The sequence below is a fragment of the Canis lupus genome, chromosome 2 (assembly GCF_048164855.1).
Source record: "Canis lupus baileyi chromosome 2, mCanLup2.hap1, whole genome shotgun sequence".
Lineage (NCBI taxonomy): Eukaryota > Metazoa > Chordata > Mammalia > Carnivora > Canidae > Canis > Canis lupus.
This window is the reverse complement of record NC_132839.1, coordinates 53,630,957-53,644,402: the sequence shown is the minus strand read 5'-3', so window position 1 is coordinate 53,644,402 and position 13,446 is coordinate 53,630,957. Positions and strand designations below refer to the sequence as shown.

Sequence of the window (13,446 nt, the reverse complement as noted above, 5' to 3'; positions counted from 1 at the left end):
AGCTCTCCCTTGGCTCAGGGTGTTATTTTGAGATGGAGACACAGATGCCTGGAGAGATGGGGGCCCCAGGGCTGGGAGAAGCTCCAGCCTTGGGGATCTGAGACCTGGGTCCTAGTGCCTGCTCTGCTCCTGCCTAGCCAGGGACCATGAATAAGTCAAGTCCCATAACCTTTCTGAGCCCTAAAGACCTCAGCCCTAAAGTGAGCAGATTAGGTTAGAAGTAGATGATGCCAAAGGTCTCCGACAGCTCAGAATTTCTGAGATTCTAGGGATAGAATTGCAGTCCTTGGCTAAAGAGCACAGGAAAAACTCTGTGTCCTGTAACAAGAGACAGCCCTGTCTGCCAGCTTACTTTGTGGACTATTAACAACAAAACTCCCAAGAACGACTACCTTCATGGCCTTTGTTCTTCCTTCAAATAAGGCAAACAGTTATGCCTTCTCAGCTGTGCCATTTATGCCAAAAATTCTGTCATATTCCTTCTACCTGCATGGGTGAGCCATGATTTCAGCCTCAGAATATTAATGTTCCCTGAAAGTACAAAACTTACAGTGAGGAAAGAAAGAAAAAAACCAGGTAGAGAGCTCAAACACAGACAACTCATTACAGGGTGAAGTGGGATGCACAGTGTTCCCCCCGAATTCATGTTTGCCTGGGACCTGTGAACATGGCTTCCTTCGGAAATTGGGTCCTTGGCAGGTGTAATTAAGGTAAGACGGGGCCACGCTGATTAGAGTTGGCCCTGACCCCATGACTGGTGTCCTTGTCAGGACTGGGAAGTTTGGACACAGAGACACAGATGTGCAGAGACCTTTTAAAGGTGGAAGCAGAGACTAGTGCGAACCATCGCTGAGATGAGGAATGCCAAGGATTGCTGGCAATCAAGAGAAATTAGGAATACAGAACAGACTGTCCCTCAGAGCCCTCAGGGAGGAACCCACCTTGGAGACACCTTGATTTCAGAATTACTCAGAACTGTGAGAGAATATGCCCAAATTACCTCTCGTGACTCTGTAGTTGTCTGATTCTGTCCTTACAGGTCAAAGATACCCTTTGCCACGTCCTCCTTACCCAGACAAGCTCCAATCAATTCAGACCCAAATCAGCTAACTGACATGAACATTCACAGGCTACTTATTAACACAATATAAATGGTATTCTGTGCACAAATATTTATTGGCTTGGCTTCTCTTCCTCTTTGATTCAGCTGTCAGACCACCCTTTCCTCTCCGTGTACCAGTGACTTATGGAAGCCTTGAGATGGAGACATTTGGGGAGGGGGTGTCTCCCTCCCTGGCAACTCAAGAGGACCTGACATATTAGAACGAGCTCCAATAATTCTGTGGGTCCCCTGATAAATACCTCTTAAGGAAAACCAAACCAAACCAAACTTCTAAAGAATTCCTCTGTTCCTCTTCCACTCTGGTCGGATGTGGATTTCGTTTAGTTCGAGGCTCTGCAATGAGATAGCCCAGGGTCAAATCCTGGCCCCACCAGTTACAGATCTTGTCCTTCGCCCTCATCTAAAGGTGTTGATACAGAGATGGTATTTTACAACAATCCTGGCATATGGTAAGTGCTTCCAAATATCAGCTGTACCATCACTACTGCTAACCTCTCATCCAGTTTTCCTTAGTAAACTCCCACATCTGGCAGAAGTGATCCCAAGAGATACTCTTTCCTACCTGACACAGAGACCTCACCGACAATGAAGGAACTGGCTGGCCGACTGGTTGGACTTCCTCCAACAAGTCTGCAATTAACCCCAAGAGTCACTTTATTCTTTATTCTTCTAACATGGAACCATGGTCAACTTAATGAATCACTGGATAGTATGTGTTCTTCATCACGTTCTGTAACAGCTCCAACAGGTGTTCTTGTTTCTGTGCTAAAAGGGGTTCTGGCAGTGCACAACCTGGAGCCCTCTCCTCTCTCTCCTGCTGGGGGTCCCTCTCTTCCCAAGAAGGCCTGTCCCCTCACACACTCCCTTCCTGCAGGTAAACCTACTCTTGCTTGGCGTGGCTTTGCTGACTAACCTCTTCAACGCCCTGAAATAAAACCCTAGGCCAGCACTGGGAGCCTCTGGCAGACTCTGCTCCTCAAAACTGCCCTGTGAATAGTGTTGTGTCAAGAGAAGGATAGCAGAAGGCCAAGTATAATGACGACAAAAACCTCATGTCACCCCAGTCCATTAGCCTTGTTGATGGCAGCTTAGACAAAACATAATCGACTCTAGATGGAGGCCACATGACAGCTTTGAGGAGAAAGCAGGGAGGAAGAGGGCCAGTTTCTCCTCCACTGTATCTGCGATTTAACTAAACAAGTCAGAGTAGAGGAAAAAATAAAATAAAATAAAAATAAAATAAAAAACAACTCCACAGCAGGAGAGAAGCAAGTCCAGAGGTAGGAGAAAGCCCAGCCATCCACACTTACTGCCATGGGGCTGGAATGGTGTCAGAGGCATTGCTGGAAGGAGCCAAGGTACATCCTGGGCTACCCAGAACCATGCCCTTCTGGCAACCTGGGCTGACTCCGGCCCTGCTCTCACTCACAGTGAGGTTTTGATGCCCTGGGTGAGCCCCTCTGCCAGCACAGAACCACTCTTGGCATATGCAGGCTGGGCCAGGCCTGCCTATTCTCTCCAGGGAGAGTTAGTTCTGTTGGAGCTGTCCTCAGAGTAACCACCTCAAATCCAAAGTGATGGAGAGCACTGGCAATGGCAGGGCCAATCCTATTTCCAACAGATGCCACGAGAAGTGTATTTATTTTTGAATACTGAGCACTGATGACTAGATCTAGACTAGATCTCATTCATCAAACCAGACTGGCTGGCTGCAAGGAAGGAGGAAGCCCCTCGGCAATCTCGTGCAACATCTTTCCCAAATCAGGTGCCACAAAATGAAAGGACCGTCCGAAGTCACACACAATTTGGGAAAGAGAAGGGGTGGATCAACAGAGAACTAAACACATTGATATGAACATTATTCTCAGTAGGCCACAATTCAGGCCCTGAAATTGCCTTTGTGCAAACTCACTCATGTGGTAACTGTTAATTTTAACCATCTTCTTCCACAAAGTCATAAGGTCGCACACTCAACCTGCAGAAATTTTGGAAGATGTCCTACAAGTTCCTAGTAAGAGGAAAGTTACCCTATGAGAGAAATGTGAACCTCACATTTAAATGTCAGGAATGGCTACTAACCCACGAGTTTTCCCAAAAGAAAATCACTGACCTAAAAATATCTGGAGATTGAGTCACCGTTAAGCACGCACATTTAACTGAGTACTTTTACAGGCTCTTCTTCAAATACAGAAAGGAAGCTGGCTTCTCCCATGAGCAAGCATCCCTGCTGTACTCTCACTGGAGGACAAATGGGTAAAGCACTCAGTAAAATCACAAGCAAAGTTGTTCTCGCTATCACAGAGAGACCATTCAATCTTTACCTGAGAACAAACAAAAAATCATAAGCCAGGTGTTTCCTCTGTGGAAATCCTAGACTTTTCTAAAAAGACAGGCACTTTAATGAAGATATTTTATAGCTGTACACATGTGTTAAAGCCCCTAGACTGGGGGCACCTGGGTGGCTCAGTGTTTGAGCGTCTGCCTTCGGCTCAGGTCCTGGATCCTGGGATGGTGGGATTGAGTCCTGCATAGGGCTCCTCCTAGGGAGCCTGCTTCTCCCTCTGCCTATGTTTCTGCCTCTCTCTGTGTGTCTTTCATGAATAAATATTTAACATCTTAAAAACAAAACAAAACAAAACCCTATACTGTAGGGCGCCTCGGTGGCTCAGTCAGTTAAGCGTCTGACTCTTGATCTCAACTCAGGTCTTGATCTCAGGGTTGTGAGTTCAAGCCCTGCGCTGGGCTCCCTGCTAGGCATGGAGCCTACTTAAAAAGCAAAACAAAAAAACCCTTATACTGTAATTAAACTCTGTAATATCAAAAGCATCTCAGTTTACTAGAACCTAAGGAACCTAAGCACTTAGTTTGCTGGAATTTTTAAGGGAAGGGTACAATTGAAGAGAAGAGCCTCTCTAGATTTACTGCACTAAAGAAATTTCCTGGACCTGTCCTAGGAACAGTACAGATCTCATTCAGTCTTCTGAGTCTGCAAACAAACTGCCAGAAGGAGGAAACTAGAGGAAGTGGCTAGAGGCAAGACGTAGTTTGTGCCTGGCACAACCCTTGACTAAAGAACCATGGACCCCATGGAACTCACTAAAGCAAAGAGGCAAGTGTCACTCAGAGCTAAAACAGGAGACTTACAGCTACCCAGAAAGAGAGAAATAAATGTAACTGGGAATCTCCATTTTTGAGCATTCTGGTTTCCCAAGGCCCCCAGCGCCAGAGCAGAGCACAGTGACCTGGCTAAGACGGCCAGTGTGCACACCCCCCACAAAAGCATTGACACCTGCAGCCCACTATAGCTGTGGCATTTGCCCTTCACCCAGGCAGCTAGTGTCAAGAAGTAGATGTGTGAGAAGACCTAACCAACAGGTCAAGCCCCTTGCCTCCTTCCCAAAGGAGAGAGACTCTGCCCACAGGGCTAGCTCACCAGTTCTCTAGGTCCTCCTGGCTCTGTGGCTCTCTGATGATAAATTCTGTCACTTGTGGAAGCAAGAGCTCCTCTCGGGGCTCAGCCACCAGACCCTTTAACACAGGCTTAGAAAGCAGGAAAGGTTCTGGGCCCCTTGCCCTTCCAAGACCGAGAAGGTTCTAGAGACAAGGGTATACAATGTGCATGGCTTTTTATTTTTATTTTATTTTATTATTTTATTTTTATTTTTATTTTTTTGTGTGTGTGCATGGCTTTTTAAGGAACGTTTTACTTATTTCTGTTTTATAACCTCAGACGCTGTGAGTAGAAACAGGATCTCATGCCAGCTTAGAACAGCAGGCTTAAAGGTCACATGGATTCCATTGTGACAAGTGCCCAAGTCTTAGAAGATAAAATCCACTAGCTAAATGCTAATAGGAAGGACTGATTCACACTCGGGTCCTTGGGCTAAGAATGAAAGGAAGGGTAGTGTGAGATAGTTACCACCTGGTACTAAACAAGCCAGGTCCAGCACTGGGCCTCCATGGAGGCCCTGCCTAGCATCTGCCATCAGTTCTGCTGATTCTGGGCACTCAACAGAGCCCCGTCCCCAGCTTCTGGGTCACAACCCAAGTGGAAGGACCCAGAGGTGCAGGATTCTGGCTGTGAGAAGAGGGAAGGGATCCCATTTGTGTCTCCACACCGGTGGCTTCTCTTCTCAAAATGTGCTGTGCTGTGCAACTCTGGGTAGATCACTTGCCCTCTATGAGGATTTTGAAGCTTACCCTAGCTTCATGGAGCCCATGTTGTTCATAAATGAACAAGAGCTTTTAGAATCTGAGGACCTGGGATCCCTGGGTGGCGCAGCGGTTTGGCGCCTGTCTTTGGCCCAGGGCACGATCCTGGAGACCCGGGATCAAATCCCACGTCAGGCTCCCGGTACATGGAGCCTGCTTCTCCCTCTGCCTATGTCTCTGCCTCTCTTTCTCTCTCTCTCTCTCTGTGACTATCATAAATAAATTAAAAAAAAAATTTAGAATCTGAGGACCTGCGTTTGAGTTCAGATTCTGCCAAATGACCTTGAGTGACCTTGGGTAAATTATCTAAGTTTTATGAAAGTTTCTTTTTCTTCTATAAAATGGGGGAGGGGAGATTGCATACATTACAGGTTACTAAAGGGAAAGCAGTTAATGAAATTATGTAGATTTTTAAAAAGCTTTATAATTACAAAATACCCACAGATATACTCAGGATAAAATTTATAAAATGCCTTGAGCTTTTTAGAGAAAAGCTGCCTTATTAAATATTTCAAGATGAGAAAAATGTTAGTTTTAAAGCAATAGCTAGGGACTTTTAACACATGAAGAACATGGAATTGGGTCCTCCAGGCAGTCCTGAGCTTGGCTTTATCAGATCCTTTACTGATAACACTGAAATAGATAGCAAAACAAAAATTCAAAAGCTCTAAGACAGAAAGGGCTGATATATTTGGGGTCTCTGCTACCTAGACTGCTTTTCGAAGTAAACAGATAGAAGTAGGTTCACATCCTCAAATGTTCCTGTCTCCTCATCCATCCAACACAAACATCTCTCCCAGCCTTGGGAAACAAGCTTTCAGCCTTCTCTAAGGCCCAAGGGCAAGTCCCAACTGCTACCCCTCGTCACCCAGTGGCCTCCTCCTCCTCTGGTTTCTATCTAAAGCTTACCTGTGTCAGCCATTCATCTGCTCAGAGCCCACCTCCATATACCTCCACCCAACACCACAGGGGAGAGTTTTCAATACTATGCACCATAAGGCAGGTGCATCTCAACTGCTAGCTCACTTTACAGGGGTTCCTCCTCTCCTGGGCTTCCCCTACGCACACATGTCTCCCAAGAGATGAGGAGCCAGCCATCAAGAAAGACTCTATCATCAAAAATGAGGAAACTGCTTCTCCATAATGGGGAAAAAAACCGTGATCTCATTTCTCAAAAATTGATACACCTGTATACATTGGAAGCACCCTCATGGATAAAACAGTGGTTTGTAAGTGGAGAGGACAGAGCTGTCCCCACCCCAGCCCCGCCAAAAAAGTGTGTCAATATCACAGGGGTGGGGAGGATGTTATGTAAATCTACACCCTTCTTCTGATATTCCACCCAGCTCCCAAGGGTACCAAAGGCATTAGCTTCATTCTAAACTCTGTGAAGAGTATGAAAGAAGTATAATACATGGCATCCATGAAATAACTGGGAAATAGTGCAGCTCTATGAGTATTTTAGGTACAGAATCCTAAAGTACCAACTACAAATACTAGAGGAATTCAGACAAAGGAAGCAAGGAGGATGACTAGATAGCTAGGGACTCATGGGAAGAGATGGGACACAAGAGGAGGTGAGAAGCAGGGGTGGGGTGCAGACATCAGGCTGGGCTCACTGGCTGACCCAGGACCCAAGAATGCTGGACAGTCAGGAGACAGGCAGACAGGGCAAGAGGGAGGATGTAGGGGCAGAGGTGGTGATTCACTGTGAAATGAAATTTCAGGGCTTTACTTACAAGGAAAAGGTGGCGTCCCACACATATTTGGCTGTGGCTATGTGTGCTGTGCAGACACACTGAAGGTCTGAGTGCACATGGCAGGAGGTGTGAGAAGCATTTCTTTGGCTCTGTGTAACCTGATCCATGGGGCACTAGACAAGCGTTGTCATGCATCATTTGAATATCATTGCAAGCCCACGATGGCATTCAAATCATTTTTCTTTTTTAAAATATAGTTAACACACAACGTCACCATGCAAATAGTTTTGAACAATCTACTGATCTATATGGGAATTTTCATTTGGGAACCCATCCCCTTAAGGCCCTAAAAATCATACCGTCTCCCACCTTTGCATTTTGCAAATACCCCTTTCATAACTAGAAAATGTGCAAGCCTCATTTCTACATAAAAGTAATGACTTATGTTCCTTTTGTTTCTATTGGGGATTCTGGTCTATGCCCTTCTAATTCAATCCTCATGTAAATTCTATACAAGTTTAAATTTAATGGTGTTGAGCACGCAGTGGGGCACTCAGTACATATTTATTGGCCAAGTCTGTGGGAAGGCCTAACGCATCACCATTCTGATCCCTTAAGCAGAATTTTCTCAGGAGGAGATTATTTCATTAGGCTGAGAGGTACAGATCTTTGTAACTGCCACACTCTGTGGAGCAAAAGACAAAGCTCAATGTGACCTGGGCTGTCAGCAGCTTTTGGATATTTTAAAGACCATCTCAGAATTCAGGCAAATAATTATCCATCTAAATGAAACTTTTCCCCTTTCCATCACTCAGAGAAGCTACTGTCCAATACCATATTTCTTTTACCTTTTCCCTTGTTTGTCTGAAGCGTATCTTGGCAGGTTCAAAGAGCTATAAATCAATCTACTTCAAAACCTGCTCACATAAAAAGAAAGAGAAATCAGAGCCCAAATGGGCTGTTTTAGGGAGTAGAAGGAAGGAAAGGCACCCAAAAAAAAGTTAGACAGAAAGCCACTCATTTAAAAAAAGAAAGAAAGCTACACATTGATTGTTGGCATTCAGCTAAATACCCAAATACCGCTAGAAGACTCACAACTTCTACTAACTTCCTCCAAACATCCAAAACAACAAGATTACCTATGGTATTTTCCCACCAACATGAGTTTAGGACGTAATCCAGAAAATTAAAAGTCAAATACAATTAATCCTAGGTTAGTTAACCCGGATTGAAACATTGGTGGAATTGTAACATGGAGATCCTTTCTGGCATCTAAGGAAAATGCAAAAATCCCTCCTCAAATATCTATGGTATGTGAAACAAATTTGTATAAATAGGTCAGAACAATTGTTACAAAGATTTCTACTTCATCTAGATGCTTTCTGTGGGTATACACCGATGATGTCGGGGTAGTGAGGCAACTCACGTCAAGGCGGAGAAATTCACAGGCTTTAGGGGACAGACAGACCTGGCCTAAATGGCAACTGTACCATTTATTGTGTGACTTTGGGCAAGCCTCTTAACCTCTCTGCACCTCAGCTTCCTTACCCATTAAATAGGGGGGGTGGTGATAAGAGTGTCCTGCTATTACAATAAAAATGAAAAAATGCAACCCCAGTGCTAACTTGGCAGTGGTGTCCTCACTAGAGAAGGCAGGGGAGGGGCTTGCTTTATCCAACAAGGCTAGAGAATCACAGTCCAGAGCCGCATGTCCAGGGTTTCAGGTCTGGTTGGTCCTGCTTCTACACTTGCCTGTGAGTGATCATGACCAATCCAATCTAAACATCTTCTACAGGGGACGAGTGGGTCACACGCATCCACATTCCTGTCCCCACTCCAGACCATTTGCTTCTCCATCAGCCACCCAGAGAAAAAGATGAAGTTTACAAACCCACAGGATAGAGTTTGAAGACTCTCACGCCTTGAACCCAGTAGTGCTAGTGTTCTCTGGCTGGTGCTACCAAATCACTGTATCTTGAAAATGAAGGGGCAGAACCAGATGATAGTAAAAACGCCTATTTGTGTAACTCCACAATTTATCGGATGCTTGGGAGTTAAATACATGACCTCAGTTATTCCTCAAACATGTCACAAAATGCCCTGAAGTTGACAGTAGAGACCAATTACATAATGTACTGTTTACAAAGTGCATCCTCAGACGTTATCTCATTTGGTATTTGCGATAGTTCTGTGAGTTATTATTAATGCAAGCAAGGAAACTGAGACCCGGGACCCTCCTTGTGCCACGCTGCGTGTAAGGCTCTAGGAGTATCTATCTCAGAGGCCCCTCGCAGAGCTGGATGGATCCTGACTACTCCACCCCCAGCGATGGTCTCTGAGGCCTCTCCCATCCAAAGAGAGCCTTAAAAAAAAGAAAAAAAAAATCTGCATTCCTCTTAGAAGCTCTCTGGTGGCAAAGATAAGATTTCTCTGGCAATTTCCCTGCAACATTCAGCTTTCTAAGCAGAGTCAATAAGTAGTCTGATGAGTGATATTACTGATAGACCCAGGAAAGGGACTGTGTTTTCCAAATTGGGGAAAATATCCTTGGCTACATGCTACTTGGCATTTCCCATCATCTTACTATTTAGAAGGGCACATTCTTCAAGGTCATTGACAAGAGAGGGTAAGCACTTTATTTATACTATCAGAATAGAGAAAAGCATCACAGCCAAGGTATTTGGAAGCTGAGAAGTTGAAGTCCACGGTGGGAACATAGTTCAGGACACACAGGGAGCTAGCTGTGTGGAACTGGAAGCTCGGCAGGCAATGATGGACAGTAACCTCTGGGCCAAGCATGGCCTGATGGTGGGGCAAAGGGTGTGCAGGCACCACGGAAGGGTCAGAGGGCAGAGGCCCAGCAGAAAGAGGGCTTGATAAATGTTTGCTGAACAAATGAAAGGCTCTGGTGCATCACACACTCCTAGGAATACTGTGTCTCCCTCAATTTTAGAGAGAATAACGTCATCATTGGATGCCTGAGAAAGTTAATAGGAAACCACGTAATGCATATGGAAATTTACTAAAATGCATCATTCCACATTAAGTGAACAAAGCTAGGAAGGGAACATGCACAATATGGTGCCAGTTATATAAGAAAGAAAGAGGGGCGCCAGGGTAGCTCAGTTGAGTGCCCGACTCTTGATTTTGGCTCAGGTCTTGATCTCAGGGTCATGATATCGAGCCCTGAGTTGGGCTCCATGCTGGGTGTGGAGCCTGCTTGGGATTCTTTCTCTCCTTCTCCCTCTGCCCCTCTCTCCCTGCTTGTGCTCTCTAAAAAATAAATAAATAAATGAATGAATGAATGAATAAATAAATAAATAAATAAATAATACTACCTTCTAAAAAAGAAAAGTATTTCTGACATTTTAAACAATTGGAAATTTGAACACATAGTTCAAATTTGATTAGAGAGTTGATAGTAAAGAATCACTGTTACTTTTTAAAAGTGTAATGATAGTATTATAATCATGTTTAATAAAGGGATCCTTATTTTTTAGGTGATATCATAGAAATATTTACAGATAGAAGGACATGATGTTTGGAATCTACTTCCAAATTAACATGGGCTGGGGAGTGGCTAGAATAGAGGGGTCAGGAGTGGTCACTGCTGAAGCTGGTGATGGGTACGTGGGGGTTCACTATAGGATTCTATTTCTGTATATCTTTAAAATTCCCATAACAAACGCCTATAAATGAATGAATGATTATATTTAGCTACATTCCAAATAGTTTCCTATAGTCACTGAGGTTCAAGTGTACGTTCAACTACAGTAACAGTCAAGACTCTTTTGTTCTTGGGATGATTATGGTAAATAATAGTCACTTATGGCAAATATGTCGTAGGCTGCTCCCACTAGTGTGCAGGTCATGCAAATCTCATTAGAAAATGAACTCCAAATTTAATTCCAAAATTAACAAGCAAAAATAACCAAAGATATTACTTTTGAAGGGCTCCCTTCCATTAATGTAGACACTTAGTGCCGGTTGCACATACAAACAGGCTCTTTATTAAGGCAGGACCCCAATGATGCAAACTAACTCTTCATTTCAACTCAACTAATATTCCCAAAGTGCTCAGCACACAGGAAGGAGCTGCACATGACACAACTATGACTGGAAACCTCTGTCTGCTCCACAGAGCTTAGGGCTCCTCCTATATTGGGATTCTTCAAACTCAGGTGCTAGATGCTCCCCCACCCCTGGAGGAAAATATAGTCCTGACAGATTGCCTCAGGGCTTTTATTCAATTCTTAGAGTTAAGTTACTTTTATTCAATTATTATTTATTATACTGTTTCTTAAAATGTAAACACATAAAACTCGGCATAAACTTCTTTTAGCACTTTTAAACGATGGCAACCAAGATAAATGTACAAATAAATACAAATAATACTATTCAAACACTGAAAGTCAGATTAACTACATTAATATAATGAGGCTGATGTCATTTTTTTAAAAACTTAAGTTTCTTTGTTTTTAGGTAATCTCTGCACCCAACGTGGGGCTCAAACTCATGACTCCGAGATCAAGAGGTGCAAGCTCTTCTGACTGAGCCAGCTAGGCGCCCCTGATGCCATCTTTCAGACCTGAAATCCAGAGACAATGTCACCATGTTCCTGCCTCCTCCTGAGCAGGTCCTGTGGGTAAGCACTGGGCACAGTGTGACAGCTGCATTCTTGAGCCCCCTCCTCTCTGCTGGGAGCGCTGCTGCAGCCCTGCATGGACACAGTGCTCTGTGCTATCCCTTGGCTGCCCCAGTGCTACTCACCTTCTCCATGCTAAGTCCTTTTATACTTTTCTCTATAGCAGCTTACCTGGATCCAACTCGTGAGAAATTCACACACAAATGGGGAGCATTGGGGCCATGTGGCTGGACCCAGGTATAATGAGGTTATCCCAGTGATCCAGGGCAAGCTTTTTAAATATTTCCAATTATTGTTTTTTTATAGATTTTATTTATTTATTTGTCAGAGAGAGAGAGAGAAAGAGAGAGAGAGAGAGAGGGTGAGCACAAGCAGTGGGGAGAGGCAGAGGAAGAGGGAAAAGCAGACTCCTGGCTGAGCAGGAAGCCTGATATGAAACTTGAACCCAGGTTCCTGGGATCATGACCTGAGGCAAAGGCAGACACTTAACCGACTGAGCCACCCAAGTACCCTCCAATTATTGTTAATGCAAAACCAATATGTCTGAGTGTTCTTAATTTAAGGAGAACTCAAGGAATCTCTAGAAAATATCCTTGACTTGGGATAGAATGTCATGGTGCTACTGGAGCAGAGAAAAAGTACCACAGGGACACAGATGAGAAGTCACAATCTATCTCAGAAACAATATAAGCCACCACCTGACATAGTAAATTGAGAATTTAATAAGTTTAAGCACATGCTTAAAAAGATTGATGTAAAAATACACTGGAGGGTCTCGATTCCAGTGAGTGGCTAGGGTCCTAATCCAACCTCCTCTTCTCCTTGTCCTTTAGAACCACAATATGGTATTTTGGCATGAACAAATCAAGACATGGAGCATTGTCTCATATCACTCTAAGGTGTTACAACTGGGATCTATACTGTATAGTCTATACCTCCCGAAAACACTGAGGACAATCTATACCAAACAATGCCACAACTAGGCCAGCTGGGCTGCATGAATGGCATGGCGTACCAGCAAGAGAACAGCCAGCACTGCTTAAGGAAACTGAAAAAGTAGAAACCTCCTTGAACAGAATCCCCTTCTTCAGACACCCCCCTCCCATGCCCACCCCATGCTATGATGCCATTTCCACAGCTCAATCTTTTGATCAATCTAAATCAGTTTTTTTTTTTTCAAGGTTGTTCTTTATTCTGGGACACTGACTTTCCTACATTTTTGGTGTTAAAATATCTTTTCTCAATAGATGGCAACAACAGAGGCACCTGGCTGGCTCAGTCGGTAGTGCATGTGACTCTTGATCTCGAGGTTGTGAGTTCGAGCCCTAGCACAGAGATTACTTAAAAAGAAATGAACAAGAGGGGCACCCTGGTGGCTCAGTTAAGCATCTGCCTTGGGCTCAGGTCACAATCCCTGGGTCCTGGGATCAAGTCCCATAGTGGGCTCCCTGCTCAGTGGAGAGTATGCTTCTTCCTCTCCCTCTGTCCTGTGCTTGTTCTGTCTCTCTAGTGCTCTCTCTCTCTCTCAAATAAATAAAATATTAAAAAAAACAAAAAACAATAACAAAAAAACAAACAAGGGGTGCTTGGCTGGCTGAGTCAATTAAGCATCCAACTGTTAATTCATTCAGCTTGGTTCGTGATCTCAAGGTTGTGAGACTGAACCCTGCGTTGGGCTCTGCACTCAGTGTGGGGTCTGCTTGTCCCTCTCCCTCTGCTCCTCCTCATTCTCTCTCTTTCTTTCTCAAATAATAAATAAAATCTTA

General features: G+C 44.2%; 1 protein-coding gene across 2 annotated transcripts in view; it reads right to left on the bottom strand.

Annotated features, from left to right (window-relative positions):
• ABHD2 (abhydrolase domain containing 2, acylglycerol lipase) overlaps positions 1–13,446 on the bottom strand; it is a 103,227-nt gene that overhangs the window by 83,213 nt on the left and 6,568 nt on the right. The gene's annotated exons all lie outside the window — the stretch shown is intronic.